We start from the raw sequence: 25,759 nt of genomic DNA, 5'->3' as shown, positions 1-25,759 counted from the left end.
GAGTTAACAGGTTGACCGTGCATTGTGTGAACAAGTACTTACTTATGTTTGTTTAAAACCCAATGCCTATTAATTTCATTGGTTGACCCCTGGTTCTTGTGCTATCTGAAGGTAAATAACACTTTCTTATTCACTTTCTCCACATCATTCATGAACATATAGACCTCCATCGTATCTCTCCTCAATCATCTCTTTTCCAAGCTGAACAGTCCCATTCTTTTCAATCTCTTCTCATATGGAAGCCCTTCCATACACATAATCATTTTTGTTGCCCTACTCTGTACTTTTTCCTATTCTAAAATTATTTTTTTAGATGAGTTGACCAGAACTGCACTCAGTATTCACAGTGGTAGGTGTATTATAGATTTATGTAATGGCATTATGATATTTTCTTTCTTATTATCTATCCCTTTCCTAATGTTTCCTATTAGCTTTTTTTGACTGCTGCTGCACACTGAGTGAAAGTTTTCAGAGAACTGTCTCTTTCATGAGAGGTAACAGCTAATTTAGACCCCATCATTTTGTATGTATAGTTGGGTTTATGTTTTTCAATGTGCATTACTTTGCATTTATCAACACTGAATTTAATTTTGTTGCCCAGTCACCTAGTTTTGTAAGATTCCTTTGTAGCTCTTTGCAGTCTACTTTAGACTTAACTATCTTGAGTAATTTTGCATCATCTGCAGACTTTGCCACCTCCCTGTTTACCCTGTTTTCCAGATCATTTATTAATATGTTGAACAGCACTGGGCCCTTTACTGATCCTTGAGGGAACCTACTTTTTGCTTCTGTCTACTGTGAAAACTAACCATTTATTCCCACCCTTTGTTTTCTGTCTTTTAACCAGTCACTGATCCATGAGAGGACCTGCCTTCTTATCCCATGACTCCTTACTTTGCTTAAAAGCTTTTGGTGCGGAACTCTGTCAAAGGCTTTCTGAAAGTCCAAACACACTATATCCATTGGATCACCTTTCTCCATGTTTGTTGACCCCCCTCAAAGAGTTCTAATAGATTGGCGAGGCACCATTTCCCTTTACAAAAGCCATGTTGACTCTTCTCCAACATCTCGTGTTCACCTATGTGTCTGATCATTTTTTTCTTTACTATAGTTTCAGCCAATTTGCCTAGATACTGGAATTAGGCTTCCAGGCTTGTAATTGCCAGGATCACTTCTGGAGCTATTTTTTTTTAAAAATCAGTATCACAATAGCTATTCACCAGATACAGAGGCTGATTTAAACAATAGGTTACATACCACAGCAGTAGTTCTGTAATTTCATATTTGAGTTCCTTCAGAACTCTTGGGTGAATATCATCTGGTCCTGGTGACTTACTACTATTTAATTTATCAGTTTGTTCCAAAACCTCCTCTACTGACACCTCAGTCTGAAAATTCCTTAGATTTGTCACCTAAAAAGAATGGCTCAGGTGTGGGAATCTGTGACATTCCCAGAAATGAGAATGTGAGGGAATTTAAGAAACATGGAATATTGTTGTTTGAGACAACTAACCAGTAAAAACAGCACAATTATATTCCTTAAGCTTCTACACATCGAGAAGGAAGATAAACACTTTTTAAAATAATTAAAAAACAAAACCAGAAAACAAGCTTGGATATGATCCACATAGTCCATGCTGGCTGAGTCATCATGGCGTAAAAACCACCATATCTACAGAAGGAGAGCCCAGAACTACCTGGTGTCTAAAAGAAAAAGCATATACCACTAATTTGGTTTTGACTTTTTCTGGTAAATTCCCCAACACATGAAACATGGGTAATATCTATGTATTAATTCTGTGCATCAACTTTTTTCTCCTGATCTATCTTGAAGCACATCTAGTCTATTTCACTTTCATCATGGCATTTTCTTTCTGGAGGGATCTTCTGAAGTTCTAGTCAATGAGTCAATGTGTTGAGAAAGTTGAGGAGCAGCGATGCTGGCAACTCCCTTCACAAACCTGCACCTTCTCTTACCCACTCCAGACCATATACGTTATTGATTCAAAATGCCCAATTTCCATCAAGAGCTTCCTTCAGTAGGCTCTGAGTTGCTTTTTGCTATGTGATTACTTCAGGGGAGCTACACCAGCTGAGAATATGGCCCACTGTTCTTGTATAAACAAGTATAACAAGCAGATCATCCAGCTGTGGCACACCATCATTTCAAAAGAAGCTGGGAATTTGATATTATTGTTAAGATTTATCTGAAAAAATGGTAATGAAATTTAGTAAAATACATTTGTATTCTGCTTATGCACTGTATGCTCGTGGCTTGTAGGAAAGGTAATAACTGCTATTGACAAGATCTGGTTCTGCATAATATTTGCCATGATGATTTTCAAACTACGGTACACACACCCAAGCAAAAAATATTCTAGGAATGTAATCCCCCTTTTTACTGAATCAATCATTTTATATACACACCCATTATTTGATATATTACTGTTAACTATTATAGGAAGATTTCTGCTGACTCTTGCACTCAGCTGATCTCTCTGTCTACTATGGTTCATACTAATGCTTGAAGATACACTCCTTATTAAGGCACTCAGTCGCAACTTTTTTGCAGATATACTGGAGGTCCCATGATTAGAGTGCTAGCATGGGACTCAGGACACCCAGGTTCAGTTCCCTGCTCTGCCATAAATTTCCTGTGTGACCTTAGGCAAGTCATTTAATCTCTCTCTGCCTCAGTTTCCTATCTGTAAAATGGAACTTCCCTACATCACAGGGCATTCTGAGATTAAAGAATAAATTAGCCAGACACTATGGTGATGGGGGCCATATAAGGACTGTAGATTCTCCCAGCTCCATTGTAATTACCTATTAGAGGCCACAAATTGTTAATGTTCAATAAATATTTCTGTTCCATATTTGGGAGGGGGGAATGGATGATGTCATATAATAGGACAACACTCATTCCATTCCACTAGTATCTCACACTAGTATCTCAGGAGAATGTTAAACAAGAGCTTCTGAAATTAGACATTTTAAAATCAGCAAGCCCGGATAACTTGCATCCAAGAATTTTAGAATAGCTGGCTGAGGAGCTCACTGGACTGCTAATGTTGATTTTCAATAAGTCTTGGAACACAAGGGAAGTTCCAGAAGACTGGAAGAAAGTTAATGTTGTGCCAATATTTTAAAAGAGTAAACAAGATGACCTGGGTAATTACAGGCCTCCCAGTCTGACATCAATACTCAGCAAGATAATGGAGCAGCTGATAAGGGTTTCAATTAATAAAGAATTAAAGAAGTAATATAATTAATACCAATCAACATGGGTTAATGGAAAATAGATTCTGTCATACTAACTTTTTTTCATGAGATTGTAAATTGGGTTTATAAAGGTAAAAGTGTTGATGCAGTATACTTAGATTTCTGACAGGCATTTGACTTGGTACCCGCATGACATTTTGATTAAAAAATTTGCAAGCTATAAAATTAACATAGCACATATTAAATGGATTAAAAGCTGACTAACTAATAGGTCTCAAAATGTAACTGTAAATAGGGATTCATCATTAAATGAGTGTGTTTCTAATGGTATCCTGCAGGAACCAGTTCTTGGCCCTACATCATTTGACGTTTTTATCAATGTCCTGGAAATCATCACTGATAAAGTTTGCAGGTGACACAAAGATCAGGGGAATGATACATTAAAAAAAGGACAGAGCAACCTGGTACAGGGCGACCTGGATCACCTGGTAAGTGGGTGCAAGCAAACAATATGCATTTTAATACATCAATGTACTGTGTTCCTATATGTACACATGAATATAGGTCATACTTACACAATGGGGATGATGTCCTGGGAAGTAATGACTCTGAAAAAGATTTGAGGGTCATGATATAATCAGTCAAGCATAAGCTCCCAGTCTGACACTGTGACCAAAAGGCTAATGTCATCCTTGAATGCATAAACAGAGGAAATCTCAAGTAGGAGCAGAGAGGTTATTTTATCTCTGTATTTGGAACCAGTGCAACTGCTGCTGAAATACTGTGTCCAGTTCTGGTGCCTACTATTCAAAAAAGATATTGATAAATGGGAGAGAGTTCAGAGAAGAGCATGAGAATGATTAAAGGATCAGAATACGTGCCTTATAGAGACTGAACTCTAGGAGCTCAATCTATTTATCTTAACAAAGAGAAGATAAAGAGTCTTTAGATCACAGTCTATACATACCTACATGGAGAACAAACACTTAATAATGAGCTCCTCAGTCTAGCAGAGAAAGGTATAACATGCTCCAATGGTTGGAAGATGAATCTAGACAAATTCAGACTGGAAATAAGACATAGACTTTTAACAGTGAAAGTAATTAACCATTGGAACAACTTACCAAGCATGGTGGTGGATTCTTCATCACTGACAATTTTTAAATCACAATTGGATGTTTTTCTAAAAAATAAGCTCTAGGAATTATTTTGGGGAAATTTTTTAGCCTGCGTTATGCAGAAGGTCAGACTAGATGACCACAATGATTCTTTCTGGCCTTGGACTCCATAAAACTCAACATGTTTGACTCCTAAGATGGATGTTACAGTGAAGACTACTCACAAAGCTCTGAATGAGCAACAGAATTTCTTCATAAATCATATATCTGAATTGAGTTCAGCTTTATAAACATGAACTTTAAAGGCCTTATTTATTATGGAAACCTAATTTTCATGATATTCTTTCAAAATCATAATCAGTTATCTATTGAGTTAACTGACAACTGGCAATAGTGTTCTACCTTAACACTGAGCAGTACGAACTGAGCAGGCCCTTTAAAGTACTGTAACATCTTCCAGTTTTGTCTGATCCCTAAAGAAAAGGCTAGGAAATCACACAGGTTTGTCTTTTGTGTGCTTCTCAATAACTCTGAGCCTTTGGGCCACCAGCTTCAACGGGATTGCCTGGGCTGCATATTAGGACAGTATCGGGCCTTAAATAGTTAGTTACATTGACTTTTAGCCAGGAACCAACTTTTCGTGGGAGTTTTAATCCTTAGTGGACACTGCAGGTCATTAACTAGCTTAACTGCCATTGTGTCCTTCATTCAAAAAAGTATAAAAATCACATCTCCTTTATGTTCCCTGTTAAGCTAACCTATGTCACCTATAAGACAAAACCATCCCTTAATTGTCCCTATGAAGCTTCCTCCGCTTCCCTATGAAGCTTCCTTCCAACGTTCTACATCAGCCCTTGCTACCTCCCTCCTTAGTACTCTGGCTAGGCAAGGTGGCACTGACAAAAGCTTCTAAAAAATCCCTGACCAACCATATGAGAAAAACAAAATTACTATATTGTCAGCTCTGCATAACCTATCTCCACTTCTTGTAAGTCTTACTTCAACTATCTGCAGACCAGTTAGCTCCCAACAGCTGTTTGTTCCGCTGCCACTTCTCAAACCCTCACCCTAAACCTGCCTTTGCTGCTAGATACAAGGCAGCCAATATGCCAAAGCTATCCCCAGCTCAGTATTAACATTCACTGCTGCATTATCGGATTTGTAAATTAAAGGGACAATGTCTGGTTACAAATCAGAAATTCTTCTTTTAAAAAAAAATTCCCTTACACAGCCTTGCTGCAAGAACATTAATTATTCTCCTTCAGCCACAGTCAATGTGATGCTTTCTCTGCACCACTTCTCCTTATGACCTCTTTGCCCATGGTATTCCTTGTGGTTTCCACTTCTCTCAATTCTAAGGCCTGGTCTGTGCTAGAAAATTAAGTCGGCTTGAATATGTTGCTCAGGGAGTGAAAAATCCACATCCAGAAGCAGTGTAGTTAACCCAACCTAACCCCAGGGTAGGCAGCAGTATGTCAAGACTGAAGGGCTACAATGGGGCAGCTGTGTAGACATACCCTAAGTGCTGCTTGCATCTAGGACTGAGTAAGACAATCTAGGTGAATTCCTAAATTCTAACCACTTCCCACCCAGGCTTCTTAGAGTCCCAGATGTTCGCTCTCTTAAAAGAAAGCTTACTGAACCCATCTTACTCAGCACTAGAGAATGAAACCTTGTCTAGGGAGAAGCATTTTACAGGCTGAAAATTGTATATCTGAGATGAAAAAGTCTGTTCTGAGCCTCCTGCTGTCAGTTCCCAATCCAGCCAGAGACATTTATGATGTGAGCAGTATGGGACCCCAGCAAACCTACCATCACCTTCTTTAAGTTTAACAGACATACAAAGAACTTTCATATTCCTAAAGTTAAACCTTTCCTTCTAAAGCAGCGTGGGAACTGATTTTAAGACTTACTTGAACACTCAGACTGCCAGCGTCACAAACATAACTTTTCAGTCCAAGTTCCAGATGCACACATGTAATTTTGCTTCAAACACAACACAGTATGTTCATGGTAAGAAACACATTTTAAAATTTCAGACAATTATTTATTGAGTCTGTCAATAATCATTCAGATCTCTGCCTGCATTCTCACATTCTATTTAATTACACACTTCTTCCCTTTATTACTGCCTTTCTCCTCTCTCCATTCTCTTCCTTCTGTTCTTTTAAAGATTTTTGCTTTTATTTTATGGTTTAAATTATTAATAAAGTTTGGGGGCACAGTTAACACCAAAATAATACTGCAGTAACTCCCCTGACTTCAGTGAGTTATTCTGGGTTTACACCAGTGTATCTGACAACAGCCTTTGGCATTTAATATTGAAATAAAAGAGAAAACTATTTTATAATAAGCATCCAGTTGCAATACAGCTTGCCTTATTCTCTGTGAGCCCAATCCAAAATCCAGTGAAGTCAATGGAAAGACTCCCATTGACTTCAATGGGTATTGATTTAGGCGCTAAATTTGTTAATGAAATTGTTCAAACACTGATACTATTCACAGTCTACATTTTAATGCTAAACTTTGTGACTGTATTACATTCACTGTATGTAAGCACTGTATCTTTTGTGATTACATGTTTTTCAGTTATGCAACATGTAAAAATACTGGTTTGAGTTTAATATAATCCAAAGAATCAAATTTAAATATGAAACCTTTCAGAAAACCGAGACCCACCTCTAAACGCAAAGAACAAACATTTGCATTACCTATTTATATTAAAATATGCAGAAATTTCCTAAGTACTCAGCCAACTTATAAATTTTTATAACTTCTTCAAATTGTTAACATTTTTTAACACACAGCATTATTTCAGCTCTGTGAAGAGCTCAATAACAATCTTTCTGGTCTGGAAAAAAGAAAAGAACATTAAAATAAAGAATGCAGAATAAATAAAAACAAAACAGTACTAGCTGTACATCCACACATACAAAGACAACTTTCATGGTGAGCTCTAAGCAATTATAACAACACAATGTGCTGCATGTTGATTTCACCAGTGAAAAGAATTTCTCTAGTTATTGAAGACTTTCCTGGCAGAGTTTCAGAAAAAAATTCTGACATTCTCCAAACTGACTTCTGTGCAATGCAAGTCATGCACATTTTAAACACTGATGAATAATGCTTCCATTCTTCTATGAACTGTTAACAGCTGTAGAAACTATTATAGCCTGCTTAAAAACATGTCTCTGTAGTCAATAGTCTCCAGACACTTAGCAATACTAAAGCTATTCCTGTGGCTAAACTAGAATTGAAATGTGAATAAAAAGTTTGATTTATGTTGGAAATGAAACAACAAACATCTGATCTTCCTTTTTTTAATAGCTATTCATACAAACATGAGCATCAGCTGCATAACTAGAAATGATGTACCAAATTTGCTGAAACTAGAAAAAAGGGAGACCACCCACAGTTACTTTCAAGAAGAAAAGATTTGTCAGGGATTAAAGGTCTCTGGAGATGAGGCTGGTACTTCATGACTGCCTAGTATTCCACTCAGCCCATGAAGAGCATGCATCTCTGTAATGCGAGGTTGGCCAAATCAAATTTTCCACTTGTATGAAGAATAGAAAAGTGATCATCAGTTTCATACCATAGCATGGAACTGTTGATTTCTAACTAATCACAGAGTCAATGAATAAATTAGTTCAGACTCATCCAAGGGGAATGTGTGAATCTTGTGCAGTGTTCCTATTTCCCCTCCATCCACCTCCCCCAAAGCAAAAGTGGGAGCGAAAGGGATGCTTGGGCTTTCTCTGACATTCTTGGATAATGACTTGGAAAAGGTGGGATGAGACCTGGATGGGGCAGGCAGAGGAAGTAAGACGTCTGAAGTTTCTAACACATTCTATCAATTCCCATACTTCATTAAACTGGTACAGAAACTGCATGCACAGAGTCCAGGCTTGATTCCTCACTCGGGTAAACTCCCACTGAAGTTCTTTCCTTTCTTTCTGTGTCCATGGCTTGACTTCCGAAACTCAAGAAATTAAAATCATCATCATCATCATCATCTTGAATTTCTGAAAGATGTGGGGAAAAAATAATTAGATCTTTACCTGAGTAGTAACATAGCTAACAAATCACAGCTGCCCCGCTTCCTAAAGCAAAAATGCACACAACCCACAAACCAGATGGGGCTACAAGCAACGCGCACCTGAAGCTCCTGATGACTTTATTGTGGGTGCTCAGTAGTTCTGTTTAGAATGGAAGCTCTTCTGAGACAGAATTCTTACTCTGTGTTTGTGCAGTGCCTACACGATGGGGTCCTGATCTCAACTGGGGCCTCCAGGTGCCACGGTAATGTAAACAAACATTAACAATGAGGCAAATCAGTCCCTTAGAACTGGTTTGGTGAGCCAAACAGAGAGCCCACTCCTGCAGTTGTGCTCACTCAGACAAAACGCCTAGCACATTATGAGACTAGTAACTGCTATGTCCAAATCCTTCCGAGGCAGTTGGTCCAGCCAGCCATCTCTCCTATCACAAATGGAGTAGCTGTATTTAGCAGAGAGATCTGTCTTATGTCCTAATTCAGGAAAGAAGTTAATCATGTGCTTAAATTAACCCTAATTGGGAATCTCTTAAGTACATGCTCAGTTGTTTTCCTGACTAGCGATGCTTTCCTGAATCCAGGCCATAGTGAGTCCTTATGTTGGAACATCACTTGAGTATTTTAGTTTTAATGTTTTTATCAGCTAATGAATCTTTCAGGGTTGAAAGACTGATCCTCAAAATGCTCCCAATTATATTGGAAAGTGGCTTCTTCCTACACACTTTTTATTCCTCAGCAGCTAATTCTAATTAATTTCTGGAGCTGTGAATCTCTTTTTAACCAGTAGCTGTTTGAGTGATTGTAAGGCCATGTTCTAATTTCTGTCTGATTTTGGGAGGCCGCCATGGCTAGGAGAAGGAAAGGAGTTATTGTTACTGCTGCTGCCAGTTCTAGGTTTGGTTTTGTAAATTAATTGTTTTAAAGCATCACGCTGGAGTTTTCTAAGCTGGTGCTATTTGATTAATGAATTTCCAGCGTGTCTCTTTTTCCCCATATATGCAAGGCATTCCTCAAATTTCTCCGGCAGAGCGGCAAGCAGCTGAGTAATCTGTTTGTCTGCCTTCACGACTGCTTAAATGTTGTCAAGCAGAGCTCTCTATACACAGTCCTACTGCTTGGCTGGGGAAAAAGCTGTGATCTTGTCCCACCCATAGCAAACTCTGGGCAGGTCCACTGGGAGCCATCAAAATTAACCTTATGCTGCCATTGGTGAAAGGTTAGGAAGGGGATAAACTATCAGAAGGACTGAATATTTATTGAGTGCACCAGCTGACTTCAGGGAAAATCTTGCTACCTTGATTGCCTCCCATTAAAACTGTGCAGGATTGGCAGCTGTCCAGCATCGTGAGCTCTGGCTAACACTAACATTGCCAACAATTGCTCTCATGTGATCAGTTAGCTCCCTCAGAACACTGATGACCCATGGATTTGGTGGAACTTCAGGACCTTGAAACAAGGTAACTATTTAATATATGGGCCCAATTGCAGCACAGACATATCGTAGCTCCTCTTCTCTATAGCATCAAATTCAACCTCTTACAGAGCTCACTGTGTCAATGGAAAAAGTTCCACTGACTTCAGTAGACATTGGATCAGTCATCTACGAGACTACACATCAGGGATTGGCAACCTTTGGCACGCGGCCCACCAGGGTAAGCACCCTGGTGGGCTGGCCCAGTTTACTTACCTGCTGCGTCCGCAGGTTCGGCCGATCGCGGCTCCCACTGGCTCCAGTTCACCGTCCCAGGCCAATGGGGGTTGCGGGAAGCAGCAGCCAGCATATCCGTCGGCCAGTGCCACTTCCCACTACCCCCATGGGTCCAGAGCTGCAAACTGTAGCCAGTGGGAGCCACAATCGGCAGAGCCTGCGAACACGGCAGGTAAACAAACCAGCCCAGCCCGCCAGGGGCTTACCCTGGCAGGCCACGTGCCAAAGGTTGCCGATCCCTGCCATATATAATTCTGCTCTTACCTACATCTTTGCTTTCGTTTCCCCCTACTCACACTCCAGCTCCCTGTGCTCTTCTCTTCTATCAGCTGCTCCTTTTGTCTCTGTTTCCCATCATCAGCTATGTGCCATATATATATCATGCTGCTCTTGATGCCCAGTACACTATTCCTGGGGCTGATTCAGATCTCACATCACTGTAAATCTGGGATAACATCTCTGTCAATGAAGCTATATGGCTGTAAAACTGCATCAGGTCTTGGTCTTATTGGCCAAGCATCCTTTCTCTCCTCCTCTCATCTCTTCAGGCAGCCTCTCCTTGCCTTTTGCTCATAATTAGTAACCACCAGGCTCCCAACTCCTTAGCCATTACTGGATATTTTATCTTGTGTTTGTTATTCTTGACTTATCTAGACTGTAAATTTTTCAGAGTATGGGGCTTTTTTGTGTTTGTAAATGCTGTAATAAACTACTGTGCTATGTAAATTATTGGTGGTAATAACAGAAAGAGATGATGAGATGGAGATTAAAGCACTGACAGCAGGAAAAAAAGGGGGGGGACATTAACTAGCAGATTTCTCCCCCAGGATTGCAGGAGTTGAGGCAGACAGAGAGCGAGAGTGAGTGTTTTTTGGAGGTGTGGGAGGGTGACACATTGGTTCTTGCAGCTTTAATGGACACCTGAAAAATAGTGTAGATATTCAGAAACCATAAATACCTGCACATTAGAGAACCTTAGAGTTGAATTAACTACAGAAAAGGCAAAGGAAAACAAAAAACAAAACAAAAACCAGCAAGCTTACTAGCAGCCTGGTCTGGGCGTTATTTAGTCAATTTCAGTTATGCTTCTGAGTACAGCACGAATACAATGCAACATTGCTATTAAAATTCTCAGAGCGTTTACAAGTGAAAAAGAAACAATCAACTCAACACATTTCCACAGTCACTCATTTGCAACTGGGATGTGGGGTACCAAATAACCCTACAGTAATTACAAAATAAAGGCAGACAGTTCCAAACAGTAAACTCTCACAGGCGTTTGTTCCCTTAACACCTACCTGATTTGAAGCTTGAGTGCATGTACAGAATCTGAGCTGCAGTGTATCAGGTTAAACTAAGTGAGAAAAAAGATCAGTTTGTAGACTTGCAAAGTTTACAATGGGAGGCTGACCTTGGACCAAAGGAATTTTTAGCAGGTAAGGACTGAATGTAAAACTTATGCTTAAAATGGGACTATCAGGAAGAGCAAGAGGGGTCCTATGTAAAATAAATAATATGGGTCATATAATCAATGCTGTATCATAATTCATACACACAAGGGGCACTGACATGGGCAATATTCATTCAGTCATTTCCTAACTGGAGAATGTTTGACTATGCAACCTTTTAATCCTTAACTTTGCATTTCCTAATTTTTCATTGTTTAATTTATAGATGAGAGAAACCTTAACTAATGTTAAATGAAACTTGTTTGTGGATTTCCTTAGTTTTTAAAAGAAATAAAATCTTTTTATATAATAAAGCACTTATATATTTGTCTTCAATGTGTAATTTGTTGCCATTGTTATTTTTGTGAAGTTTCATATTTCACCACTCAGTGCCATGTTGACCAATATATTGAAAGCAATGAAACTAAATTCAAACAAAATATGTTGTTTAAAAATGTAACGTCCGTTTTACCACAACTTCTAAATGACATGTTGTTTTAACTCTGTGACAGAAAGTGGAGTAGGGACTCACAACTATGATACCCACCTTTAAAAAAGAGGGTATTTAGGAAGCTGGAGCCCCCAATTTGTAAGAAGCAGATAAGCTATATACATGAAAAGGAGCTGGAATTTTGTATCTTATTTTTCATGTAACCCTTTTGAGGAAAGTAACACACAATGACCCTTTGTATGGTGTTACTTACCCAGTACAAACCCAGAGGAGCACAGCAGGTAGTAAGCCAAACTCAACCTGCTTTCCTTATAGTCCTTCCTGGGACCCTTTTTTGTAATCATGTTCTGGGCAATCAGAGGTAAATCAGTTATCAAAGGCAGTCATTGCCAGGGCAACCAGGGCAATAGTGACTCTCCCTCAGTATACAAATAAAGTGATGGGAGTGAGTGCAGAGTGGCTGATTATCTTTGACGTCACAGTAATACTGCTCAGGCAATAGCTGTGGGCAACAAATGTGCACTGTGTAGAAAAATCAGGCTTTTTCAGTGTTCCAGATTTCCCAAATGTCCTAAAAAACCAACACCACAAAATACACAGCAGAGCTCATTCATTACATGTATTAATTAGAGATTGAAATTTGGTTCAAATTCCCCATTGCATCTTTACAAAAATGGGCTCTAAAAAAAGGTGCAACACTGAATTACAGACCCAGTTAAAAAAAATTGGATGCAATCTTAACTATGGTCTTGCTATACGAGACCATAATGTATCTGTGTAGGTATACATACTGCATTCATCACTGTATTAAAGAGTTATGCATATGCACATAAGGTTCATAACACTACCAACACTTCCCGGTCTGACTAGCAATCTTATATTATTACAGTTCTCTGTCTTCCATGAGCAGACCCTGCTATTTGTGACAAACTATCCAATAATTCTGGGAGCAATAATCTCTGAAATCTTATACTGACAATGTTACACACTGTACATCACTCTCAGGAAACAGTTATTATAAGAAACTTAATTCTAAAATATCTACTTTCCAATGATAAATCTATTAACTAATAGTATTTCACATTTTACTGTAAGCCTTAAAAAGAAAATATTAGTTACTAAAATCAAGATACACAAATTATAGTTTAAAACCACTCCACATATCAGAGTTAAGGGTTGTTGTGTTTGATGAAATGTGTGTTTCTTTATGGTTGATAACAGTAGTGGCCTGGTTCCACAGCTGAGGAAGCAGATGGGCAAACTTCGTTCTAAGCCTCCTTTGTAGCAACTTGACCCTGGAGCTGGCTAAAGGCTGATCACAGTGGAAAGCAACCTTGGGTTTTCTCTTGGGCCTGGTCTACAATGGGGGGTAGGGGGGTAGATCGATCTAAGTTACACAACTTCAGCTACGTGAATAACATAGCTGAAGTCAACATACTTAGATCAACTTACCGTGATGTCTTCACCACGGTGAGTCGACTGCTGCCACCCCCCGTCAACTCCGCCTGCACCTCTCGTGGCGGTGGAGTACGGGAGTCGACAGGAGAGCACTCGGGGATCGATTTATCGCATCTAGACTAGACATGATAAAAATCTGTCTAGGGATTGGTCCTGCTTTGAGCAGGAGGTTGAACTACATGACCTCCTGAGGTCCCTTCCAACCCTAATCTTCTATGGGGGGAGGGATAGCTCAGTGGTTTGAGCATTGGCCTGCTAAACCCAGGGTTGTGAGTTCAATCCTTGAGGGGGCCACTTAGGGATTTGGGGATTGGTCCTGCTTTGAGCAGGGGGCTGGACTAGATGATCTCTTGAGGTCCCTTCCAATCCTAATAATCTATGACCTCCGCTGGATCAATTGTTGCCTGCTGGCCCAGCGGGTAGTGTAGACATATCCTAAGTTACACCCTACTGCCCACAAGAGATCAGTCCAGCTCTGGTCATCACCAGGGCATAAAGGTGCCCTGGCCACACAATACCCTCTCACCTCAAAAATGCCCCTTGTACTGGATTTCAATGACTCATTACACCAGCTCTATGCCACCTGAGGACTTCCCTTTACACCATGGAAATCCTCCAGGAGCCAGTTAATCCAACTTTCTGGCTGCTGTGCGCTATTGGAATGCACGAGGCAGCTGGAGGAGAATTGAGCTCTGAATATTTATGTTCATGTTTATTATGTGGATAGTGTAAGATGTAGGTTGTCCTTAAGTATTCACTTGCCTGCTTACTCGGTACTTGGGTTTAGTAAATTGTGTGACAGATGATCGTATTGTTGTTTCTTAGCAATGTTAACAGGTTTCTGAAATAATAATTTGGGGTTTTAGTATTTGTACTAAGCCCTCTACAGTAATTAGTACCAAAGAAGTGATTCATGAACAGCAAAGAAGTGATTCATCCCAATCTTTCTCCCTCCATCCCAGTTATGAAGTGATATCATCAGTTTGTATTTCTATAAGAACAGCAGAGGAAAACCCTTGTTTCACTGAACAGTATAATTTTGTAAGCCACTTCCATCTCCAAACGAAAGTATTAGATTTACAGAAGGTCATTACAAGCTAAAGGGGCAAATTTTCAGTGCTATAGGTAATACATTGGATCCGCAGCATTAACGGACACTCCAGCTAGGAGAGTATAAAGACATTCTCATGTACTAATAAGCAGTGGTGGAGAAATCTCAAACATTTCAGCATTGATTTAGGGATAAAACCTGAAGTCTGAATACTTACTACAACACCCAATCCGTCCGTCTAGCCCAATATGATCCACAATTGCTTTTTCTCTTTCCCTCCAACTCAGGGGCCGTGGGACACAATTTAAAGTGGTGGGACTGTGGTGTGACTCACGGGAGGCCTGGTCCTGCCCAAAGGTGGAGGCGTTGGAGAGTGAGCCAGCACTGCACTTATCCCACAGCAGTTCCTGTCCCTTAGGGCTGCCTGCTCCCTGCTCCAGCCCATTGGCTCTCACCGCAGCATGCAGGCAGGGCCGTTCCCTCATGAAATTCTGCTCCCTTTCCGGCCCTGGTGCCACTGGATTGCTTGCCCTGACTTGGGCTGTGACAGGTCAAAAAGTGGTTGGGCCATGTCCTGGGTGACCCCTTCTTGCCCCGGCTCTGCAGCCTACTCCCCCAACTACAATCAGTAGATCATCCCACCACCCTAAGATCAGCTGCATCCATTGCTCAGCAACATCCATTGCTCAGTGTTGCCCGACTAACATACACCATTTTCCTAGGTTAGCCCTCTTATCTCTCTGATCCACAATAGTGTCCCCTCAACCCAAAACAGGTCCTCAATCTTCCCAGAAATTGTTGATCACCAGGTTCTCAGCGGAATCTGGCAACCTCAGCTACACCCACAGCTGTTACTGTATTCACACTATGCATGCTCCAGGGCTTCCCCAAGGCAGAAGTGTACAGAATTGCCTTGCATCCCGCTGACATGGGAAATCCTCACAGCACTTGAGATTTGAAAACAGCATTTAATTTAATATAAGAAATTAAATTAACCAAACGCTAAGTGTGTGTGTGAGAGACAGACAAAGAGAGAGAAGACTATTAGGTTTCCATGAACACATTTACTGCTTTCTTCGAGGTTGACATTTTGGTTAACAATTCTTATCAGTTTTAAAAGCCGTATGTAGGGCTGGGCACCACACTGCTTCTGCAGTCATTCTGGGTGATGTCAGCCTGTCATCACCCAGGAGCCCTAAGTATACTGCAGTTTGCCATGCCTTGTAATTAATGATCTGTCCTTTGCAGAGCAGTCAGCAATATACCTACTGCTGAATAGCTACTGTGTCAACGATGACAGGCAGACATTGCCCAGAGTGACTGCAATTTTCTTCCAGTAAAACTTCTTATTCTTTCTTTGTAGCCTTTACATGGGTGCCTATTTATCTCTCTGATCCCATGTGCAGATGTGCTATAATCCTATAGGTTCATCTATTTGCATAACTCATGCCTGGTTCACACACTTTCGGCATGAGCTCTAATGCTGACACAATATCTTATGTCAGCATTGTTAGTGTTAAAACACAGAAGGGAAAATAACCCTGCCCTCCCCCATGGCTGCCAGTGCCTGCTCTGTCACCAGAGGTGGGAGTGGGGCAGTTTTTGGGGAAACCTCACAAGAACATCTGCTCCGCCTGTGCTCCATCAACCTCTGCAAGGACACCCTGCATAACTCTGAGCAGCAGGGCCTGGGGGCTAGACAGAGCCAAGGCAGGGGTGGGCCAGGAGAGGAATGGAAGCAGGCATAGGCGACGACTCCGTGGGTGCTCTGGGACTGAAGCACCCACAGGGAAAAATTAGTGGGTGCTCTGCACCCACCAGCAGCCAAGAACCCCTCACCCTCCCGCCCCACCTCCTCTCCGTCCCCTTAGCGCACCATGTCTCTGCTCCTCTGCCTACCTCCCAGCGCTTCCCACCACCAAACAGCTGTTTGGCAGCACTTAGGACTTTCCAGGAGGGAGGCGAGAGGAGCGGGGAGGTGTGCACTCAGGGGAGGAAGTGGAGAAGAGGCGGTGCAGGGACAGGGACTTGGGGGAAGGGTGCGGAATGGAGGTGGGGCGAGGGCAGTGCAGGGGTGGGGGAGCACCCACTGCGAACAGTGGAAGTCGGCACCTATGGAAACAGAGGCTGATGGATCTGCTGCTACACAAATCCAGTAGCCACTCTCCCAAAACTCTTGAAGCACAAGAGCACGTGGTGTAAAGGTGGGTTTAATCTACCTCTTTACCCACTGCTCCTGAGATGAGCTAAGATCTGGTCCATTTAGTGAAACTATTACTTTTATATTTGGCATCTAGATTTCTTGATAATGGGTGCTTTAGAAATACACAGATCAGACTGATGAACAATGGATCTAGAGGTGGTGTTTAAGATGTTTCTGATATCTCAGGGTTTGGCTACACTTGCAGGTGTGCAGCGCTGGGGAATTAAAGCTGTCTTCATACAGCTGTGTAGGGAAAGCACTGCAGTGTGGCCACACTGGCAGCTACCAGTGCTGCAGTGTGGCCACATCTGTAGCATTTGCAGCGGTGTTGGGAGTGGTGCATTATGGGCAGCTATCCCACAGAGCACCTCTTCCCATTCTGGCATCATGGGTTGTGGGAAAAGGGTGGATGGTGCGGGTCATTCTGCATCGCTTCACATCCCAGCAATCCCTGTGTTTCCCTCAACATTTGGTGCCATCTTGCATCTTTCAATGGTTTCTGTGCAACGCGATTCGGTGTTCCGTTTTGGTCTGTGGGAAATGGAGCCTGAACTGCTGAGGAATATGCTGACGAGTCTCACCAGCACATCACGTCTGCCAGTTGAGCTATTCCTTAAGATCCAAAGTGACAATAAGGAGTCCGACGATGATAGCGAGTCGCGTAATGCGTACGACACGAAATTGCTTGTGGCATTCACAGACATGCTCAGCACTGTGGAACGCAGCTTTTGGGCTCTGGAAACAAGCACTGACTGGTGGGATCACATCGTCATGCAAGTCTGGGATGACGAGCAGTGGCTGCAGAACTTTCAGATGAGAAAAGGCACTTTCATGGGACTGTGTGAGGAGCTCGCCCCCACCCTGCGGCGCAAGGACACAAGATTGAGAGCTGCCCTGCCGGTGGAGAAGTGGGTGGCTATTCCAGTCTGAAAGCTGGCAACTCCAGACAGCTACCGATCTGTTGGGAACCAGTTTGGAGTGGGAAAGTCGACCGTTGGAATCGTGTTGATGCAAGTTTGCAGGGCCTTTAATCGCATCCTGCTAAGAAGAACCGTGACTCTGGGGAACATGCAGGACATTGTGGATGGCTTTGGACAAATGGGTTTCCCTAACTGTGGAGGGGTGATAGATGGGATGCATAGTCCTATTCTGGCACCACCCCACCTAGCATCCGAGTACGTTAATCGGAAGGGGTATTTCTCTATGCTTTTCCAGGCGCTTGTGGATCACCGTGGGCGTTTCATTGACATTAACACAGGCTGGCCCAGAAAGGTGCATGATGCACGCATCTTTCGGAACACTGGCCTGTTCAGGAAGATGCAGGCCGGGACTTTTTTCCCAGACCGGAAGATCAAAGTAGGGGACATCGAAATGCCCATTGTGATCCTTGGAGACTCCACTTACCCGTTAATGCCATGGCTCATGAAACTGTACACAGGGAGCCTTTACAGCAGCAAGAAACGGTTCAACTACAGGCTAAGCCAGTGCCGAATGACTGTGGAGTGTGCTTTTGGCCGTTTAAAGGGGCGCTGGTGATCTCTGTATGGGAAGCTGGACTTGGGGGAAAGCAGCATCCCTGCGGTTATATCCGCGTGCTGTACCCTTCATAATATTTGGGAAGGGAAGGGTGAAAGATTCAGTCAGGCATGGACCTCCGAGGTTCAACGCCTGGAGGCTGAATTTGCACAGTCAGAGAGCAGGGCTACTACACAGGCCCAGCACAGGGCTGCAAGGATTAGAGACGCCTTGAGGGAGGAATTTGAGGCTGAAAACCAAAAGTAATGTTTGGTGCCTTGCACGTGAGTGAAGTGCAGTGGCTACAATGTTAGTTGGAATCTGCATTTTCTAAGCTGATTTAAAGTGCCTGTTTCTTTTCTGGGCCAAGGTATCTTTGACTTTCTGCAATAATAAAGACTCTTTTCAAAGCCAAGAATTCATTTATTGAAAAGAAAATTACTTTATTGACAGACACACAACATTTTGGGAACCTAAAAGGGCAAGGGGATAGGGTGGGGAACTGTACAGTCACAGGCTTGAATATGTCCTGTCTGGAGTGCTGTGCAATGACTGCTGCACTTCAGGATGGCTATACTGCATGGTGATGGGGTTGAGTGCAGTGCGTAAGGGTCGTAGTTCTCAGGGCTGGTTGGGGAACGTACAGGTGTTGGAGGCAGCTGGCGGTGATAAGAACCTGGATGTTGGGGAAAGGGGTTTTGAGCTGACATGGGGGCACAAGGGAAAGAGCTTTGGGACTAGGGCGGCGGGGCGGGGCGGGGGCGGTATGCTCCACCTGCATGGTTACGAGTGCCTGGATAGAGTCCGCTTGGCACTCCAGGATCCTTATCAGCTGCTTTGTGCTTTTCTTCCTCTGCGCTGCGTTTTTCTGGCGGATCCTGCTTTCCCTTTCACTCTAGTCCTGCGCTTTTTGATTCTCTGTGAGAGACTGCTGCATAACTTTTTGCAGCATGTCTTCTTTGCTTTCCTGCGGCTTCTTCCGGAGGTTTTCTAGTCTCTCAGCTGGTGATAACACGGACAGCCGAGATCTCAAGGTTGCAACTGTAAAGCCAAAATGCAACACTTAACAGAGGCAGCATTGTTTATACCAGACAGAATTATTCCCCCACAGTAACAGTCTTCACAATAGCATAACTTTCCCATACCAAAGAGAGCGCACATAACCCACAGGAGTCCCAAAAGGTGAGTAAGGGGGACTGGTTCAGGGTTGTACTGGGGTTTCTGTGCATTGGGGAAAACAAACAGCTGCAGGGGGCACCTACACTGAACACTATCCTAACATTTTCCACAGGAAGTAATACTGGAAGATATCTCGCTGCTGCAGGTCACCTGGGAAGCACGGGAGGGTCTTCTACTGCAATGCAGATTCTGCCCTGGCCCCTATGCAGCTTGCCTGTGTCTTGCAATGGTCCCCCAACCCTCGTGGCACAGTGACGCGGCCGCGTTAGCCTGACTGGGACAAGGACCACAGTGGCTCTCCCAATAAACTTGCGCAAGCGCATTGCCCATGCTCTGGCTGAAACTTTTGAAGAGATTACCGAGGCCGATGACCACAATGTGATAGACCACATCAATGCGCTGTTCCGCATCTAGGAATGCATGCATGGAGCCCTAACGCTCCTTCCCCTCCCGAAACATTTTAATCCTGAAAATAAAAGCCACTTACCGGGAAACCACTCCTTTGTTTGTCCTCCACCAAGTACCGGCTTCTGCGACTGGCTCCCTTCCTCCTGGCTTGAGAAGAGCTCCTGGCTGCATGCCTCCTGGACTCTGGGGTGTCTCCCCCCACCCCAGTACCCTCACTCTCGCTTTCCTCCTCCTCCTCCTCCCTGCTCTCACTCTGAAGTATCCATGGTGGTCCTCGGAGTGCAGGTGGGGTCACCCCCAAATATCGCATCCAGCTCTTTGTAAAAACGGCAGGTTGTGGGGGCAGCGCGGAGCGGTGCTTTCCTTCGCGGGCTTTGCAATAGGCACTCCGCAGCTCCTTCACTTTAACCCTAAACTGCAGCGTGTCCCAGTCATGGCCCCTTCCCAGCATGGCCTTTGATACTTGCCCAGAGGTATCATAATTCCTACAGCTGGAGTGCAGCTAGGACTGCACAGCTTCCTCCTCCCAAACACTGATGAGGTCTAGCAACTCGCCATTGCTCCATGCTGGGGCTCATTTGCCGCGTGGAGGCATGTTCACCTGGAAAGATTCACTGATTGCATTCCACAACTGGCTGAGCAAACAGGAAGGGGATTTTTAAAATTCCTGGGGCATTTAAAGGGCAGGTCTGATGGTTGATCACCTGAGGTCAGGGCAGTAGAGTTCGAACTGATAAGCAGAGTGGCTGAACAGCCATTCTGGGATACCTCCGAATACCTCTGGAGGCCAATAACAGCGCTTTTGGTGGCCACACTGGCAGAGCAGCGCTGCATCAGCAGCACTACAGTTGTTATTCCTCAGGTCGAGGTGGAGTACAACCAGCGCTGTAGCCAGGGAGATACAGCGCTGTATGTGCCTTGCAAGTCTGGACGGTGAGTGAGTTGCAGCGCTGTAAAGCCACACCAGCGCTGCAACTCTCCAGTGTAGCCAAGCCCTCTGTGTGTGTCATCTGGCGCCAGACACAGGGAATTTGAACTTCTCATCAGAACTGTGCATTTTATCAATTTCACCTACTGAAGCAAGTTTAGCCACTAGCTATCCTTTCAATTCAATACCTGATTACAGACCCAAAGAAAAGTCAGTAATTATTATTTGTATTGCAGTAGCACCTAGTAACCTGGTTGTGCTAAGTGCTGTACAAACACATGGTAAGAGACACAGCCAGTGACCCAAAAAGCTTATAATCTAAAAAGACAAGACCGACAAAAGGTAGGAACAACGAAGAACTCTACTCCTCAAACACTCAGTTGGGGAACTAAGAGACAGGCTGATTAAGAGACTTGCAAAAGTCACATAGGAAGTCTCTGCAGTAGAACCAGGAACAGAAGTCAAATCTCCTGAATTCCAGTGCAGTATCTTAACCACAAGATCATCCTTCTCCCTCATTCTTGTCATCACTATCTCCATAGATTGTATGTGATCAAAAAGGAACTCAGTCATAAGTGGAAAGTGAAACTGAACCTTACTTTGGCTACAATATATATGTTCTCTCAATAAAAAGCTAAGAGCCTGAATTGCCACTCACTCACACCCATTTAACACCAATGTAACTCTGTTGAAGTCAACAGAATTATTCTTGATGTACACTTTGAGAGGGTGCTGTTAGTTTCTATAAACTAAGCCCTTTGGAAATCAGCAGCCTGGTCACTTAGAACACTCAGGGCCCTTGTTGTGGTTAGAGTAGGAGGGACTTGAGTAGTTTGGGTTTGGAAGAGGTGAAGGGATCACTTGTACCTCCAGGGAGCCTGATAAGCTAATGGAGGTAATCAGCGCACCAGTTGGATGCCCTGAGAAGACTGCTAGCAGTATAAAAAGGCTACAAAACTGCTCCTATATGGTGATTTACCCAGAGCATAAACAACAATAAGGACACTTGACGAAGGTTCTATAGTAGACTGTTTATACTAGTTAACTCACTCAAGACTGCTTATCCAGGTTTCCAGAAGCTGAAGGGGGAACCCGTTCACATACACAAATATACATGAAAGGAAAATCTCATCCATAGCTTGACTTGGAAAAAAGATAGTTGTGTCTCAAGTTGATAAAAATAGGTCTAGCAAGTAAGCAAAATTCAGAGAGAATATTTCATCCTGATGAAACAACTTCCCAGTACTTTGCCCAAGTTATTTCTTTTATCTAATGCTGATTATGCTAGGTAGGCCTGGGTAGTATCAACCATAACACCTGTTTTTAAAAGAAAATTGTAAATGTTTTTGTTCAGATATCATTGCCCTATATTTTCTTCCCAAATCCTTCCCTCTTGTTGAACACCTGATGCTTTCCTGTTACATATAGTAATAGATGACTTTTCCAGTTTGTACAAATTATACTGTATGGTGGATACTAGAATGTCAATTACACAGAAAAGTGCATTGTTCAGTTTTCCACATAACCTGAAACCTCAGCTCCCGCAGAAGCAGAAAGCTAAAAGCCACATCCTACTCTTTCATATGTGCACTTTCCAGTGGTGCCAATAGGATTGGTGCTTCTGGCTTAAGGACAGAATATGCTCTACACATTTTCAAACATACCTCGTCAGTTTGGACTTGAATATCTGCGCAGGCAAAAATCTGGATCTGTCTGCACTAATATCATTTTGTCTAACTACTAGTTTTGCATGTAAAAATTCTGTTTGCAAAAGTAGAAAATATCTTTGTCAAACTGTGGAAGAGAGTTTTTCCACAAAGTTCTCTTGAAAGCATTTTGAAAATTTGACCTCAAGTGCCAAATTCATCACTGGTGTAACTTCCCTGTCCTCTAAGTATTTAAGCCAGGGACGAATAAATTTCTAATGTCCGCTAAACAAACCGTCCATTTTTCTTCTGCAGTGATAGTCAAAAATGTTATGGAAAAAGATGGTCATAAAGTATTATGAAGGAAGAGAGTTTAATATAACTAGGCTTCTAATGAAATTTTCAGCTTCTGCCTATAAATTCTAAACAATTCTATAATTTTAGTTACATTAAAATATGTTTGTGACATAAATGAGCAATTTTTTCTTTTAGTGAACTCCTTTTTTCCTTTATGGTTACAACTCATCCCCACTGCGGTTAAGTATCACTAGAATTCACACAAATTCAGACTGATATTAGATAATGAATAAAAAAGCAAAATAATGAATCAAAACTTTTATATAAAAAAAATAAAAAATCCAGATTACAAAGTAGGTAACAGGCTGCTCTAACTCACCACAGGGACTAAACTGGCCCCTGACCAGCCTAGTGAATCTGTACCAAACAACCTAGATTAACACCAATTAAATGTTAATTTCACCTTTTATAAATCCTACATATATACAAAAGCTGATTTCAGTCCAATACACACAGGTCAAGAAGGAACTATTATCAACGGATTGGATTCTGATCTCATTTGCCCTGGTTTAAATACAAAGCAATCCCACTGAAGTCAACAAAGATATTTTGGATCTATACCAGTGCAATGAGAGCAGAATCTGATCCAGTAATTTTTTTTCACCAAAGTAAATAGTGTTGGCAGTTACTGGTTCTGTCAGTAACAAGTGTGGACTGAAGGGTTTGTTTGTTGATTTATATGCTGCCAGCTCTATTCACTTTTGTTATAACTCTTGCAAACATAGTTCCATGGTATCCCTCCAAGGCCTTAATTTAAAATGGATCCTGTTTCAACAGCAGACCAGAACAGGTTACTTATTCCCATTAGTTCATTTTGCTAACAAGCATCACTCTGACTAGGGAAGACAGAACAAAAGAGAAATGTGTTTATACCAGTATTTACACACAACAAAATGAAAAGAATCCAATATCAGACAAACAAAATGTACTAAATATGTCTTAGTACTAAAAACAAAGAAGATAATCCATTTCTTCTGTCCTCTCAATGCTAATAGATAGAGGCTTGTGTAATAAACAACCTGATCTCTCCAGCAGTTACTCCAGCCTCAAAACTTCAAGCCACGTTTTCTCCAAGATATTTACCTCAATGGCGCTCATATGATATGTGGGATTCACAGATCCCTAATACTGTTTCTTCAGAGCTCACTCTCTGAGCTAAAAACAAAATCCACCTTTAGCTCCAGCAACTGGCCAATTTAACCTGCCACCAACCAGTTCCCAATTTTAGAACTCAAAGGCATATATGAATGCAACAGAAGAGTTTCCATGGCAACTCCCAATGTCACCTCTGTAAATATTACTGCCAGTGGACACGGACCCCACTCATATGACAGGAATATTAACCTCTGTGATATTGGCCCAAGTCAAGTGATTGATGACAGAAAATAAAGATGGGTCTCTAACCAGCACTCCTGTGTGTCACTCATTTATTACAAATGTAATGACTAGTGAATGTAGCATTCATTACTGGCAGTGTGTTACCCTCCACATCATCCAGACAGTAGAGGGTTTCTCTAATCCTGAGTCCAGGAAAAGGAAAGGTGTCTTGAGAGAGCTGACAGCTAGGTGAGAGCAGGAACAGCAGACTGAAGATTGCCGCGGTAGCAAGAAAGCTAGAGGGCTAAGAAAGCACAGCAGGGGAATCCAGGGCAGTGGCCTGCAGGCAGGAGGCCAACATGAGACAGGTTACAAGAGACAAAACTCTTGCCTTGATACCCCAGTATTAAGCTGCCCACAGGGGCTGGGTTAGGAACAATTGTTTTGGTCATTGATTGTAATTGCACATAGGGTACGTGCACCTTTTATTTCTGCAACCCACTTACAGAAAAAAAAAAATGGTGCAACTGTTTAAGGCAGTGGTTTCCAAACTTGTTCCAACCCTTGTGCAGGGAAAGCCCTTGGCAGGCCGGGCCGGTTTGTTTACCTGCTGCTTCCGCAGGTTCAGCCGATTGTGGCTCCCAGTGGCCACGGTTCGCTGCTCCAGGCCAATGGGAGAGTTGCTGGAAGCGGCGGCCAGTACGTCCCTCAGCCTGCACCATTTCCCGCAGCCCCCATTGGCCTGGAGCAGCGAACCGCAGCCAGTGGGAGCCGTGATCAGCCAAACCTGTGGACATGGCAGGTAAGCAAACCAGCCCGGCCCACTAGGGGCTTTCCCTGCCCAAGCAGCGGGACAAGTTTGAGAACCACTGGTTTAAGGAAAGCCAGCAAGAGCTACAGTGGGTAGAGCTGAGTGCTTGAAGTACCTACAGTGCTGGCTCCACACTCATGATGCAGCCAGTGTGCTAGCAGACTATCAACCCACAACACTAGCAGCAACCCCCTGCAGTGGGATCAGTTGCAGAACTTCTAGTGTCTCATTCTGTATTACCTTGCACCTTATGTAGTCATCTTTACACCTGCACAAAGGGAGAGTAAAATTTGACCATACTGACTTAGCAGCATTTTACACCATATAATGTAAATTATGCAAATAACTCCACATGATGCAAGGCAGTGGAGAATCCAGACCCTTGAATATTGCAGAGTACCAGCTCTCCTACAAAGGGCTCAACTGAACCATTCTTACACCAAGTAATAACTGATTTTCAGAGAAAAACTTGTCACACTGCAACGCAGTGCTTCTTGAAAATAATTCATACCTCTTTCTACTAGAATTTGTGCCGGTATTTTCCCGAAATAGAAGATTCTGGTTCCTAAGAGGCATATTTTCAAAGCTTAGAGTGAGAGATGTATGTATCAACTATTAATGCGGTCATGATACTCTGGGACATGGGATAAATGAGGCCCAGGGCCTGATTCGCCTCTAGTGTCAATCACAAGTACCTCAAATGAAGTCCATAGAGTTTCACAAGCGTGACTCTGGTGTGAGTAAGGAGAATCTGACCACTATTTTTAAAGCAGGGTATTCTCACTTGAATAAAGGGAATAGGACGATACCATTATTTTAATCCTACACCTACTAGGTGACACAGAAGCAATGGTAGCCCTGTACTTAAAACTTTTCATGAAC

At 42.6% G+C, this 25,759-nt stretch overlaps 1 long non-coding RNA gene across 1 annotated transcript in view; it reads right to left on the bottom strand.

The window, feature by feature from the left end:
* Nucleotides 1–6,342: 6,342 nt before the first annotated feature.
* The window catches only part of LOC115655168, a 28,847-nt gene continuing 9,430 nt past the window's right edge, over nucleotides 6,343–25,759 (bottom strand). Inside the window, exon 3 of the long non-coding RNA XR_004001342.1 lies at nucleotides 6,343–8,365. This is a non-coding gene — a long non-coding RNA (uncharacterized LOC115655168). The remainder of the gene's footprint in view (nucleotides 8,366–25,759) is intronic.

The sequence above is a fragment of the Gopherus evgoodei genome, chromosome 7, assembly GCF_007399415.2.
Source record: "Gopherus evgoodei ecotype Sinaloan lineage chromosome 7, rGopEvg1_v1.p, whole genome shotgun sequence".
Taxonomy (NCBI): domain Eukaryota; kingdom Metazoa; phylum Chordata; order Testudines; family Testudinidae; genus Gopherus; species Gopherus evgoodei.
The sequence above is the reverse complement of the archived record's forward strand: the minus strand, read 5'-3'. Positions and strand labels throughout refer to the sequence as shown.